This window comes from Symphalangus syndactylus, chromosome 6 (genome assembly GCF_028878055.3).
Source record: "Symphalangus syndactylus isolate Jambi chromosome 6, NHGRI_mSymSyn1-v2.1_pri, whole genome shotgun sequence".
NCBI lineage: Eukaryota > Metazoa > Chordata > Mammalia > Primates > Hylobatidae > Symphalangus > Symphalangus syndactylus.
In genome coordinates this window covers 92900128-92914213 of record NC_072428.2, presented here as the reverse complement: position 1 = coordinate 92914213, position 14086 = coordinate 92900128, and the positions used below count along the sequence as shown (strand labels likewise).

Sequence of the window (14086 nt, the reverse complement as noted above, 5' to 3'; positions counted from 1 at the left end):
TAAGCCAATGTCTAGAAGGGTTTTTCTAATGTTATCTTCTAGAATTTTTAGTTTCAGGTCTTAGATTTAAGTCTTTAATCCATCTTGAGTTGATTTTTGTATAACGTGAGAGATGAGGATCCAGTTTCATTCTCCTACATGTGGCTAGCCAATTATCCCAGCACTATTTGTTGAAAAGGGTATTCTTTCCCCACTTTACGTTTTTGTTTGCTTTCTTGAAGATCAGTTGGCTGTAAGTGTTTGGGTTTATTTCTGGGTTCTCTATTCTGTTCTATTGGTCTATGTGCCTATTATTATACCAGTACCATGCTGTTTTGGTGACTATGGCCTTATAGTTTGAAGTCAGGTAATATGATGCCTCCAGATTTGTTCTTTTTGCTTAGTCTTGCTTTGGCTATGGGACTCTTTTTTGGTTCCATGTGAATTTTAGAATGGTTTTCTCTAACTGTGAAGAATGATGGTGGTTTTTTGATGGGGATTGTATTGAATTTGTAGATTGCTTTTGGCAGTATGGTCATCTTCACAATATTGATTCTACCCATCCATGAGCATGGGATGTGTTTCCATTTGTTTGTGTCGTCTGTGATTTCTTTCAGCAGTGTTTTGTAGTTTTCGTTGTAGAGGTCTTTCACCTCCTTGGCTAGGTATATTGCTAAGTACTTCATTTTTTTTGCAGCTATTGTAAAAGGGGTTGAGTTCTTGATTTGATTCTCTGCTTGGTTGCTGTTGGTGTTTAGAAGAGCTACTGATTTGTGTACATTAATTTTGTATCTGGAAACTTTGCTGAATTCTTTTATCAGTTCTAGGAGCTTTCTAGAGGAGTCTTTAGGGTTTTTGAGGTAAACAATCATATCATCAGCAAACAGTCACAGTATGACTTCCTCTTTACCAATTTGGATACCCTTTCTTTCCTTCTCTTGTCTGACTGCTCTGTCTAGGACCTCTAGTACTGTGTTGAAGAGGAGTGGTGAGAGAGGGCATCCTTGTCTTATTTCATTTCTCAGAGGGAATGCTTTCAACTTTTCCCCATTCAGTATTACGTTAGCTGTGGGTTTGTCGTAGATGGCTTTTATTACATTGAGGTATGTCCCTTGTATGCCAATTTTGCTGAGAGTTTTAATCATAAAGAGATGCTAGATTTTGTCTAATGCTTTTTCTGCATCTATTGAGATGATCGTGTGATTTTTGTTTTTAATTCTGTTTATGTGGTGTATCACATTTATTGACTTGCATATGTTAAACCATCCCTCCATCCCTGGTATGAAACCCACTTGATCATGGTGGATTGTCTTTTTGATATGTTGTTAGATTCGGTTAGCTAGTATTTTGTTAAGAATTTTAGCATCTGTGTTCATCAGGGATTATCAGTCTATAGTTTTCTTTTTTGGTTGTATCCTTTCCTGGTTTTGGTATTAGGGTGATGCTGGCTTCATAGAATGAATTAGGGAGCATTCCTTCTTTCTCTGTCTTGTGGAATAGTGTCAATAGGATTGGTACCAATTCTTCTTTGAATGTCTGGTAGAATTCTGCTATGAATCAGTCTGGTCCTGGACTTTTTTGGTTGGTAATTTTTAATTACCACTTCAATCTCCTGCTTGTTATTGATCTGTTCAGGGTATCTAATTCTTCCTAATTTAAGCTAGGAAGTTTGTATCTTTCCAGGAATTTATCCATCTCTTCTAGGTTTTCTAGTTTATATGTGTAAAGGTGTTCATAGCCTTGAATGATCTTTTGTATTTCTGCTCCCATTTTGTTTCTTATTGAGGTTATTTGAATTTTCTCTCTTTTTTTCTTGGTTAATCTTACTAATGGTCTATCAATTTTATTTATCTTTTCAAGGAACCAGCATTTTGTTTTTATCTTCTGTATTTTTTTGTTTGTTTCAATTTCATTTAGTTCTTCTCTGATCTCGGTTATTTCCTTTCTTCTACTGGGTTTGGGTTTGGTTTGTTCTTGTTTCTCTAGTTCCTTGATGTGTGACCTTAGAATGTCAGTTTGTGCTCTTTCAGTCTTTTTGATGTAGGCATTTAGGGCTGTGAACTTTCCTCTTAGGAGGAAAGGTGGCCTTAGGTGGCCTTTGCTGTATCCCAGAAGTTTTGATAGGTTGTGTCACTATTGTCCTTCAGTTCAAAGAATTTTTAAATTTCCATCTTGATTTTGTTTTTGACCCAGTGATCATTCAGGTGCAGATTATTTTCCAGGTATTTGCATGGTTTTGAAGGTTCCTTTTGGAGTTGATTTCCAGTTGTATTCCACTGTGGTCTGATAGAGTGCTTGATATAATTTCAACTTTCTTAAATTTATTGGGGCTCATTTTGTGGCCTATCATATGGTCTATCTTGGAGAAGGTTCCATGTGCTGTTGAATAGAATGTGTATTCTGCAGTTGTTGGATGGAATGTTCTGTATGTATCTGTTAAGTCCATTTGTTCCAAGGTATAGTTTAAAACCATTTTTTCTTCATTGACTTTCAGTCTTGATGACCTGTCCAGTGCTGTCAGTGGAGTAATGAAGTCCTTCACTACTATTGTGTTGCTGTCTGTCTCATTTCTTAGGTCTATTAGTAACTGTTTTATAAATTTGGGAGCTCCAGTGTTGGGTGAATAAATGTTTAGGATTGTGATATTTTCCTGTTGGATAAGGTCTTTTAGCATTATATAATGTCCTTCTTTGCCTTTGTCTTTTTTTTTTTTTTTTTTTTGAGACATAGTCTCACTCTGTGGCCCAGGCTGGAGTGCAATGGCATGATCTCAGCTCACTGCAACCTCTGCCTCCCGGGTTCAAGCAATTCTGCCTCAGCCTCCCGAGTAGCTGGGATTACAGGCGCCCGCCACCATGCCTGGCTAATTTTTATATTTTTAGTAGAGACAGGGTTTCACCATGTTGGCCAGGGTGGTCTTGAACTCCTGACCTCAGGCAATCTACCCACCTCGGCCTCCCAAAGTGCTGGGATTACAGGCATGAGCCACTGCACCTGGCCCCTTCTATGTCTTTTTTAACTGCTGTTGCTTTCAAGTTTGTTTTTCTGATATAATAGCTCCTCCTGCTCACCTTCAGTGTCCACTTGCATGAAATGCCTTTTTCCACCCCTTTACCTTAAGTTTTTGTGAGTCCTTATGTGTTAGGTGAGTCTCTTCAAGCAGCAGATAGTTGGTTGGTGAATTCTTATCCATTCTGCAGTTCTTATCTTTTAAGTGGAGCATTTAGGCCATTTACATTTGATGTTAGTATTGAGATATGAGGTAGCATTCCATTTGTCATTTTATTTGTTGCCTGTGTACTTTGGTTTTTTGTTTTTGTTTTTTAAATTGTATTTTTGTTTTATAGGTCCGGTGAGATTTATGTCTTAAAGAGGTTCTGTTTTGATGTGTTTCCAGGATTTGTTTTAAGATTTAGAGCTCCTTTTAGCAGTTCTTGTAGTGGTGGCTTGGTAGTGGTGAATTCTCTCAGCATTTGTTTGTCTGAAAAAGACTATTTTTCATACACGATGCCTAGTTTCAAAATTCTTGGCTGATAATTGTTTCATTTGAGAAGGCTAAAGATGGGCCCCAATCCCTTCTAGCTTCTAGGGTTTCTGCTGAAAATCTGCTGTTAATCTGATAGGTTTTCCTTTATCGGTTACCTGGTGCTTTTGTCTCACAGTTTAGATTCTTTCTTTTGTCTCAACTTTAGATAACCTGATGTCAATGTGCCTACCTAAAGATCTTTTTGCGATGAATTTCCCAGGTGTTCTTTGTGCTTCTTGTATTTGGATGTCTAGGTCTCTAGCAAGGCCAGGGAAGTTTTCCTCAGTTATTCCCCCAAATATGTTTTCCAAGCTTTTAGATTTCTCTTCTTCCTCAGGAACACCAATTATTCTTAGATTTGGTCATTTAACATAATCCCAGATGTCTTGGAGGCTTTGTTCATATTTTCTTCTTTTTTCTTTGTTGGATTGGGTTAATTCAAAGACCTTGTCTTCAAGCTCTTAATTTCTCTCTTCTACTTATTCAATTCTATTGCTGAGACTTTCCAGAGCATTTTGCATTTCTGTAAGTGTGTCTGTTTCCTGAAGTTTTTATTGTTTTTTATTTATGCTATCTATTTCATTGAATATTTCTCCCTTCACTTCTTGTACCATTTTTTGGATTTCCTTGTATTGGGCTTCGTCTTTCTCTGGTCCCTCCCTGGTTAGCTTAATAACTAACCTTCTGAATTCTTTTTCAGGTAAATCAGGGATTTCTTTTTGGTTTGGATCATTGCTGGTGAGCTACTGTGATTTTTGTGGGGTTGCTAAAGAGCCTTGTTTTGTCAGAAAACCAACACAGTTTTCTGGTTCCTTCTCATTTGAGTAGGCTCTGTCAGGGGGAAGGGCTAGGGCTGAAGGCTGTTCAGATTTTGTCCCATGGGGTGTTCTCTTGACGTAATACTATCCCTCTTTTTCTATGGATGTGGCTTCCTGAGAGCCGAGCTGTAGTGACTGTTATCTCTCTTCTGATCTAGCCACCCAGCAAGTCTACCAGGCTCTGGGCTGGTACGGGGGTTGTCTGCACAGATTCCTGTGATGTGAACCATCTATGGGTCTCTCAGCCGTGGATACCAGCAGAGTATTTCAGGTGTCTCTTGGGTCCTGTAGGAGCAATCTGCTTCCTTCAAAGGGCCTGTGGGTCCTCTTAGGTTTCCTGATTTATTCCTATGGTTGTTCTGGAGCTAAAATTCATGATGCAAGCCTCTACACGCTGCTCTGTGTGTCCGAGTCGGAGCTGCAATCTAGTCTTGCCACTCCGGGCCACCGGGCTGTCTCCACCTTTAAAAACCCTTACCCATAAGACATCTGAGAGTTCAAGTGTTACGTATAATCCGCCTGATTCTCCTTGCTTGGTCCCTACAAACAAATGCTTTCCCTTCTCTTGCTACAAGCCTTGGTTTAGATATGGTATAGATAACGTAGTCTTATTACGCTGGGCGAGTGGACCTCCGTTTGGTTCAATAACAAAATCTGAACTGAGGAGAGTTGTGATTACACTATTGCATTTTATCATAAATATTTTCCTTGTCAAATCCAAGCACACAAAATACAGAATGATCCTCTTTCTCAGTACAGTTTTTCCCTCTGTTATAATAATAGTACCATGATATTCTCAGCTGAAGAAAAGGTGCTAGATGCTTTGTACCATCTGATCTTTTTGTCAGGTGCTTTTCTGATGCAAATTATTCTCTGAATTCTTATCTCTCCCTTTCACTCTGAGCCATAATCTTGTCTATGTCCTGGGGCTCACTGTGTTTTTCCCAGAACACAGTTGAGTATTCAAGGACCTCCTGTAAGGTTTATCCCTTTTCTTCTCTTGCTATATTTTCAGTATCACAACCCCGTTTTAATTAGCTTTGATAAGCTGGTTAAAATCTCTTAGTCTAACTGGTAAATCTCTGTGTTAACTCTAACTCTTCATCAATAAGGGGTTCAGCTTTGTTAAACTGTTCTTTTTCTGTGCCCATGCTGCATTTGGTAGGTCATGATTTTGAGGTACCTTGCACCCAGTTGCTTTTCTGTAATACAGAGTTTCTTCTTCTAGTAATTAAAATAAATGCTGGGCCAGGTGTGGTGGCTCCCGCCTGTAATTCCAGCACTTTGGAGGCCAAGGCAGGCGGATCACCTGACGTCAGGAGTTTGAGACCAGCCTGGCCAACAAACCCCATCTCTGCCAAAATTACAAAAATTAGCTGGGTGTGGTGGCAGGTGCCTGTAATCCCAGCTACTCAGGAGGCTGAGGCAAAAGAATTGCTTGAACCTGGGAGGCAGAGGTTGCAGTGAGCCGAGATTGTGCCATTGCACTCCAGCCTGGGCGACAATAGTGAAACTCTGTCTCAAAATAAAATAAATAAATAAAATTTAAAAATAAAATAGATGTGGAGGAAAGAACTGGAAATCCTGAAATTTTTGTTTTTTCAACTTTTTCTTCTTTTTTTATACCATTTAGCACCAATAATAAAGCATCAATAATAGTAAGGCTTTTCTAAATATCTGAGATCTCTTCCTTAATATATTATTTATCACCTCCCCAATAATATATTTCTTACTTATGGAGTGAAAAGCCTTCAACCTATTTCCTTTTGCAGCAATAGAGGCCAAGCACAGTGTTACTGCTCTCAAGAAAAAGAACACACAAGCAATTTCAGCTTAGAGACAATACTCAAAAGGGAGGACAGTTTATAAAATTCCATCTAGGTTGCTTGAAAATAGCTTTCTCTATCTTGCCAATAAGTAATTTACTGAAACTTCTTTGTACTTTGACCTGAATCTGTGGAGACTCTATTCTATTAATAATTTGTAAAGTTTATAAATTCCTTCCTACAAAAGTTTTTCAACATATATTGGAATTTGGGGTTTCAGAAGACTTCCTCCTTATTTACTTCCCTTTGCCAATTAAAATCACACACTGTTTCTTTGACCAAGAAATGGGAAAATGACTACTCTAGCCCTATGCAGTGTGGCTTCTACTAAGTGGGAGGAAAGGCTTCCTAGGACATGTGTTTAACTCTGTAATTTGCTCTCGAAACTCCTGCCCCAGTGTACCCAAATATATGAATCTCTATGTTCTTTTTATTTAACCCACAATATACCTGATCTATTCTGCACTATCAACAAAGACAGGGCTCCAGGAAGTAACTTGCAGAATTGTTTTGTTTAAAAATAGGATTAACAAGCTTCTTGGTAAGGTGAGCTTTTTCCTGCCTCCCTCCCCGCTCCCACTTCTAACCCTGTAACATTCTTTGTTTATGCACATTTGGTTCAGAGGGATACTTCTGCTGCTGCCTTATTATTAGTAATAGCAGATTAAACTTCAATGCATCAGGGTTGGAGGATTCTCTTTTATACTACAAACACTTTGAGCCGCCCACTATAGGAAGTGCCATGCTAAGTATATTAGGGAGGTTTGAAAGATGTAAAAAGACAAGCCAGTTCTCTCACAAAGCTTACCAACTCACTAGGAAAATAAATTATACACTATGAAACAACATGAAAGTAATTACTCTGAAATCTTACTATTTTTAACACATACATTTCACAAACAAAACCTTTAACACCACATACAATTCCATAACAAAATATTTTAATTTTGTCAACGTTCTTTTTTGTTTGTTTGTTTTTTGAGACAGCATCTTGCTGTGTCACTCAGGCTGGAGTGCAGTGGTGCGATCTCGGCTTACTGCAACCTCCGCCTCCCAGGTTCAAATGATTCTCCTGCCTCAGCCTCCTGAGTAGCTGGGACTACAGCCGCGTGCCACCATGCCCAGCTAATTTTTTTGTATTTTTAGTAGAAATGGGGTTTCACCGTGTTAGCCAGGATGGTCTCTATCTCCTGACCTCGTGATCTGCCCGCCTCAGCCTCCCAAAGTGCTGGGATTACAGGCGTGCACCACCGTGCCCAGCCTCAACGTTCTTTAACTTTTTACAATCTTCTCTCAACAAAAGTGTAACCCAAGATACCTTGACAAGAAGTCTTACAGATAAAAAAAATTTTTGAGCTAGTTTTAATGATGCCTATCCACTAAATTTTCTCTCAAATACTTGGAATAATAATAAAGTCAACAGTACTCTAGGCAAGAGTATACTGAGGAAGTATACAATTAATCAGTTCTTCCCAAAAAATAATCGTAATAGTTTCTTCCTCAAATCTTTTCTTCTGCAATGTCTAATCCCATGCATTGTATTTTTCATCTCAGACACTGTAGTTTTCATTTATAGAAATTCAATCTTGGTCTTCTTTTTATATCTTCCATGTCTTAAGTGTTTGAACAAATGCAATACAGTTATAATAACTTTTATTTTCCTTCTCTGCTAATTCGGTCATCTGTGTCAGTTTTGGGTTGGTTTCAGTTATTCTCTTCATTATAACTCATGGGTTTTTTTGCCCTTTGCATGCCTGATAATCTTTTATTCAATGCTAGACATTGAAACCACCTCTGCAAAAATCATAACTGAGAAAATTATTACAGTGAAAGAGATCTGACATAGCCAGCTCCATCTTGCTTCTAATCACCAAGCTGTCCTTGTTCATTTCTAGGTACAGGCGGAACTAACTTTTGGGAGGAACTTAGTTTATAGTTTAGCTCTGAAACCAAGACAGTAACAGCCATTTCCCAAACAAACTCCCTTCCTGCCTGGGGACTAGACTCCCTTTTCAGGACAACAAATTAGCCAAAAGATTAGAAATTGTGGTTTTGGAGTCATGTAGCTGGAAGCTGCAAGATTCTAAACCTCCCTAAATTGCTCCTGCGGATAACATCACTATCGTAAAACCTACGATCAGTGCTTGAGATATTTTGCAGACCCTAAACTCAGTCGATCGGCTGGCATAACCCAGATTGATAAACTGGCTTATCTGGTCTTGTGGCCCCCAGTCAGGAACTGACTCAGCACAAAAGGACAGCTCTGACTCCCTATGATTCCCTCATCTCAGACTGACTAATCAAAACTCCCAACTCACTGTTCCCCTATCAAATTATCCTTAAAAACTCAGATCGTCAGATCCTCAGGGAGACTGATTTAAGTAATAATAAAACTGGTCTCCTGCATAGCCAGCTCTGCATGAACTTCTCTTTCTCTACTGCAATTCCCCTGTCTTGATAAGTTGGCTCTTTCTAGGCAGTCGGCAAGGTGAACCTGTTGGGTGGGTTACAACATTGTGAATTTTACTTTGTTGGGTGCTGGATATTTTTGTATTCCTGTAAATCTTGAGCTTTGTTCAAGGATGCAGTTAAGTCACTTGGAAACGGTTTAAGCCTTTCATCTCTTGCTTTTATAATTTGTTAGGCAATTATAGAGTGGTGCTCAGCCTAAGACTAATTGTTTCCCACTACTAAATGCTCTACCCAATGCCCCATGAGTTATGATTTTCTTTCCAGTCTGGTGGGAAGAACAGGCATTATTCCTGGACCTGTGTGAGCACCAGGTTCTATTCCCTCTGGTACGTTGTCCTATGAACCCTGTCTTGATCTTTATTGACTCTCATCTTGATCTCCCTAACTCAGGGAGTGTTCTAGACTCCAGACCAGTTCCCTTTTCCTGTACTGGAGCCTGGAGACTCTCTCAAGGCAGTAAGCAGGGCTCATCTTGTTTGTTTCCTGTATCTGCTTAATTTTTAAATTTTTTTGTCATTGTTTCAGGTGGGAAGGTAAGTCAGACCCCTTTAACTCCATCCTGCCCAGAAGACTTCATTATTTTTCTTTCTCCCTCTCCCTGCCTTCTTTCCACTCTCTTTTTAAACTTATTTTGAAATAATTTCATATTCACAAGAAGTTAAAAAACAGTAGAAAGAGGTTCTGTATACCCATCACTCAGTTCCCCTAATGGTGACAGCTTCTATAACTATACTGCACTATCAAAACCAGGAAATTAGCTGGCAAATTAACTGGACCATAGACCTTACTCAAATTTCACCAGTTTTTACATGCATTCATTTTTTGGGTATGTCTTTGTATATACTCATGACATTTTATCTATCACATATATAGATTCATATAACCATAATTTAAATCAAGATATGGAACTGTTCTGTCACTACAAAGGAAGTCCCTTGCCATGTCCCTTTAAAGTCATACTCTCCTTCTCCTTCCCTAACCTATGGCAACCACTTGTCTATTCTCTACATCTTTAATTTTGTCATTTCAAGAATGTTATATAAATGGAATCATAGAATATGGACCATTTTGAGATTGGCTTTTTTCACTCAGAATAATGCCCTTAAATTCCCTTCAAGTTGTTTACATCAACAGATTGTTCCCTTTGTCGGTGAATTACCTTATGTGGACATACCATGAGTCGTATGAACATTCAGTCATGGAAAGATATTTAAGTCATTTCCAGTTTTTGGCTATTACAAATAAAGCTGTGAACATCTGGGTGCAGGTTTTTATGTGAACATAAGTTTCATTTCCCCAAGATAAATGCCCAGGAATATAAATGCTAGGTGATTAATGGTAGTTTCTTTTTTTTTCTATTTTTTTAAGAAACTGCCAGATTGAATTATAGAGTAGCTGTATAATTTTACATTCCCACCAGTAATGTAGAAGAGATCCAGTTTCTCTGCACACTTGCCAGCATTTGAATAATCAGTATTTTTAATTTTAGCCATTCTAGTAAGTATGTAGTATTTTATTCTGGTTTTAATTTGCATTTCCCTAATAGCTACTGATGGTAAATATCTTTTTGTGTATTTATTTGCCATCATATATCTTCTATGGTTGCATTGTTTCTTAAATGTTACAAGATTAAACTTGTGTGTGCATGAATCATGTTTTCTTCACTACTGGGGATAGTTCACTTAGGATAAGGATTTGGCTATGGTTTAATATTTCTTGAATGACCAAAATAAATACAAAGACAATAATAAAACAAAACCCCACAGGCATTACAAACAGAACTCATAATGCTCTAAGATAGGGGCCTGCACTTTGAACTCTAGTCTAGGGATCAGCAAACTATAGCTCACAGGCCAAATCTGGCCAGGGGCCTGTTTTTGTATGCCCTGAAAGCTAAGAAGGGCTTTTACTTTTTGGGGGTGGGGGGGATGGAGTCTCCTTTTGTCACCCAGGCTGGAGTCCAGTGGCACGACCTCGGCTCACTGCAATCTCTGTCTCCTGGGTTCAAGCAATTCTCCCTGCCTTAGCCTCCTGAGTAGCTGGGATTTCAGGCACCCGCCACCATGCCCAGCTAATTTTTGTATATTTAGTAGAGACAGGATTTCGCCATGTTGGCCAGGCTGGTCTCTAACTCCTGACCTTAGGTGATCCACCCACCTCAGCCTCCCAAAGTGCTGCCCGGCCGGGCTTTTACATTTTTAAAGGGTTATTAAAAAACAAAAAGATACATGCAACAGAGTCCATATGTAGTCTGCTAAGTCTAACATATTTACTATGTGGCGTTTACAGATAAAGTTTGCAGATGAATGAAAAGAAAACCTGATCTTCTTTTTTGGGGCAAACATTAACAACATTGACATCTGATTACCCATGATACTCTCAAGATCTTACACTTTAACAAAAAGGTGGGGAAATAAAAACACCATAAAAGTGGCCGGGTGCAGTGGCTCATGCCTGTAATCCCAGCACTTTGGGAGGCCGAGGTGGGCGGATCATGAGGTCAGGAGATGAGACCAGCCTGGCCAATATGGTGAAACCCCGTCTCTACTAAAAATACAAAAATTAGCCAGGCATGGTGGCAGGTGCCTATAGTCCCAGCTACTCGGGAGGCTGAGGCAGAAGAACCGCTGGAACCCAGGAGGCAGAGGTTGCAGTGAGCCGAGATGGCACCACTGCACTCCAGCCTGGGTGACAGAAACAGACTCCATCTCAAAAAAAAAAAAAAAACACCATAAAAGCACCACGACTTGAAAACATTTCCTACATTAACTCCCTGTCAAAGTATTTTTAAGTAGATAGCTATAAGCCTTAGAGCATTCTTCATTCTGTTATTGAATTTCTTCCATGTGGTCCTGAAATATATATACATTGCTGAGAAATTCACGTGCTATAAGCTTTGAAAAACCAAAAACTTCAGTGGGTTCTAAAATCAGAGCTATTTCCAAGAGTTAGTCATATCAAAAGACTGGATTTTTCCCGATTTGGAGAGAAAACAGTGTCCCTAGATTTTTAAAGTGGCATCTTATGAGCTTAGTCTCATTTCAACCTCTTTTCCAACCCATGAACCAGTATTCCATTATAAATAACAATTCCATTGTATGTTATTACTCTCTGTCCTTTAGACAGGATAAGAACTCTTTTCTGACTTGGTGGTTTGTTTTTATCCCAAATGAATTTATGTTGTATATGCTTTATATTTCCAGTTTTACTAAAATGAGGTAAACCCAGTAGTGCTAGCTTCCCTGCTGTCCAGACAATGACAAACACCAATCCATTCACTGGCAACACACTTTACCTCTAATATTCTTTGAACATTTAAACATCTAAATTGTGGAGTTGTAAAGACAAAAGGACTTTGTACCACATGCATACCTGGGCTTGGAACTTGATGTTTACCACAGTCAAGTTTCATATCTAAGTCGATGAACCAAGTATAAAACCCAATAGAGAAGCCAACTTATTAGAAGTATCTTACCTAAGCCACTCACAACACGTTACATTTGCCACACATGGGTAGAGGACAAAACTTAGAATCAAGACTCTCATAAAGATTAGAGAATGCAGCCCCAATACACACTTGTGCATAGCTTTTTAGTAGGTAAATGTTTCAGCCTGAGAGTCTCAGGTTTCCTTTTGACCTCAGAATAGCACATAATACGTGTAAATCATGGTAGGAATTATACACCTGAGTTATTTATCAGTGACATCAATAGCAAAGGAAACCATGGAGCAGGAAATCAAATAAAATTATAGAGCTGACACATCAAAACCCTGTGGGAAGCCGGAACCTAAGGGACTAAATTTTACTGGCATGGCTTCTTGCAGAGATTATCCAGAAGTCATGCTGCAGATAAAATCCAGGCTCTTAGCAATAAGAGTATTTCTGTTTTTATCCCTCATGGGCTCTATGAGGAAGGCCCAGATGAGCTGAGCTCAGCTGCCTATAATAATAGCTCACATATAAAGCTGCTCATTATTTCCAAAATTTGGTTTCAGATTGGAAATCTTCACAGAAAAAAGCAATCTGCTCTGATTTTCTAGGCCTCTTAAATTATTTCATCCAGTTGATACATAAGGCCTGTGGCTGACTGGGTACCAAACAGTTTTAAAACCAAAATGAAATATGGAAGTTCCTCTTAAACCCAATCACCTGTTCATACTCACAGCTCCCTCCAGAGACTGCTGCTGTCTTCACCTGAGGTCCTGTTGCATTATTACTTTAATGGATTTAATTTGCTATCAGAGACAACATACAGATACATCTGGGGGCCAACCTCATAGGATAGTCTGTGCTACTCTGCAAAACGATGCTTGATCAGTACCTAGATTCTTCCACTGTGAACAGGAAATAAACTCATCATTCTGCAATTTGGCCCTTCCTGTTTCAGGAGGTGGGGCCGGAGTATAAGCCATAATAACAAGTAACACACAAAAAGAACTCAATAGGCTAAGGCACTTCATAATAACCAATGAGGTAAGCATGCATCTTCCTCATAGCATTCATTCGTCTTTATCTTCAAGCAAAAGTTACTGAAGGCCTATTTATTTGCTGAGTTTAAGATAGCTCACTACGTAGTCCAGGCCACTGTACTCCTTCTGCTGAATTACTGCAGTGACCTCCTAAAAAACAAAAGTCGTTTTTTTTCCTTCATCCACCATTGTTCTTTCTCATCTATCCCCACTCAACATTCAGAGTGATCCTTCTAACACACAAACCTGATTATGTGAACCCCAAGTTAAAATCTTCCAAGGGCTTCCCAATGCTCTTAATATAAAAATCCAAACTGTCCCATATGATCTGACCTCTCCCAAACTCTCCAGCCTACTTTTATGCCACCTTCCCCTTTACTCTCTATACTTTGGCCATATTTGACTTCTCTCACTTCCTCACCCCTGTGTTCTCACAGTACCATGTACATACGTTTATACTAACATTGATCCCACTGTACTGTATTCTCTGGTTTGCCTTTCCTCACTAGAATGTAAGCTCCTCAGAAGGCAGTGAGACCATGTTTTATATTACCCTTGCACTCCTAGTTTCCGGCAGTGTTGACTCAAACATTTGTTGAGTAACTGGGCAAATAAAGAAAAATGGAGAAGACAGGAGAATGAGGAGGTAGGCTAGGGAAAGATAATTTTGTTTTTAAACATTAAGTTTTAGGTGGTACTGGTTTAGTGGAATAGAAATGCACAAGAACAATAGAGATCAGGTCTGCATGTATTGACTTGGAAGTTATGTACATAGAAATAATGATTGAAGCCGTGAGAATAGTTTTAAAACTAAATCTAAATTTTAGAAAGGCATATGATTCTATGAATAAACGAATAAAAATATGACAAAATAGCTTTAGCTTATAATTCAAACATGCTTACATATGCAAATAATTTTGGTTATGCTATGATTCAGAGCACAGTTAAACAAACTTGTATTATTGTTTTAGATTATTGGGACCAAAAATAGGTAA

The 14086-nt window shown here is 38.8% G+C and overlaps 2 protein-coding genes across 17 annotated transcripts in view; one reads left to right on the top strand and one right to left on the bottom strand.

Moving 5' to 3' along the window:
* Positions 1 to 14086, bottom strand: part of FAM185A (family with sequence similarity 185 member A) — an 89852-nt gene that overhangs the window by 34344 nt on the left and 41422 nt on the right. The gene's annotated exons all lie outside the window — the stretch shown is intronic.
* Positions 1 to 14086, top strand: part of FBXL13 (F-box and leucine rich repeat protein 13) — a 304098-nt gene that overhangs the window by 287668 nt on the left and 2344 nt on the right. Inside the window, exon 22 of one of the 9 annotated variants that reach the window (XR_010121389.1) lies at positions 13601 to 13807. The exons of the other annotated variants lie outside the window; for them this stretch is intronic. The gene's annotated coding sequence lies outside the window, so the exon portion shown is untranslated. Of the gene's footprint in view, positions 1 to 13600; positions 13808 to 14086 lie in introns of those variants that run through there. 9 annotated transcript variants of the gene reach the window in all.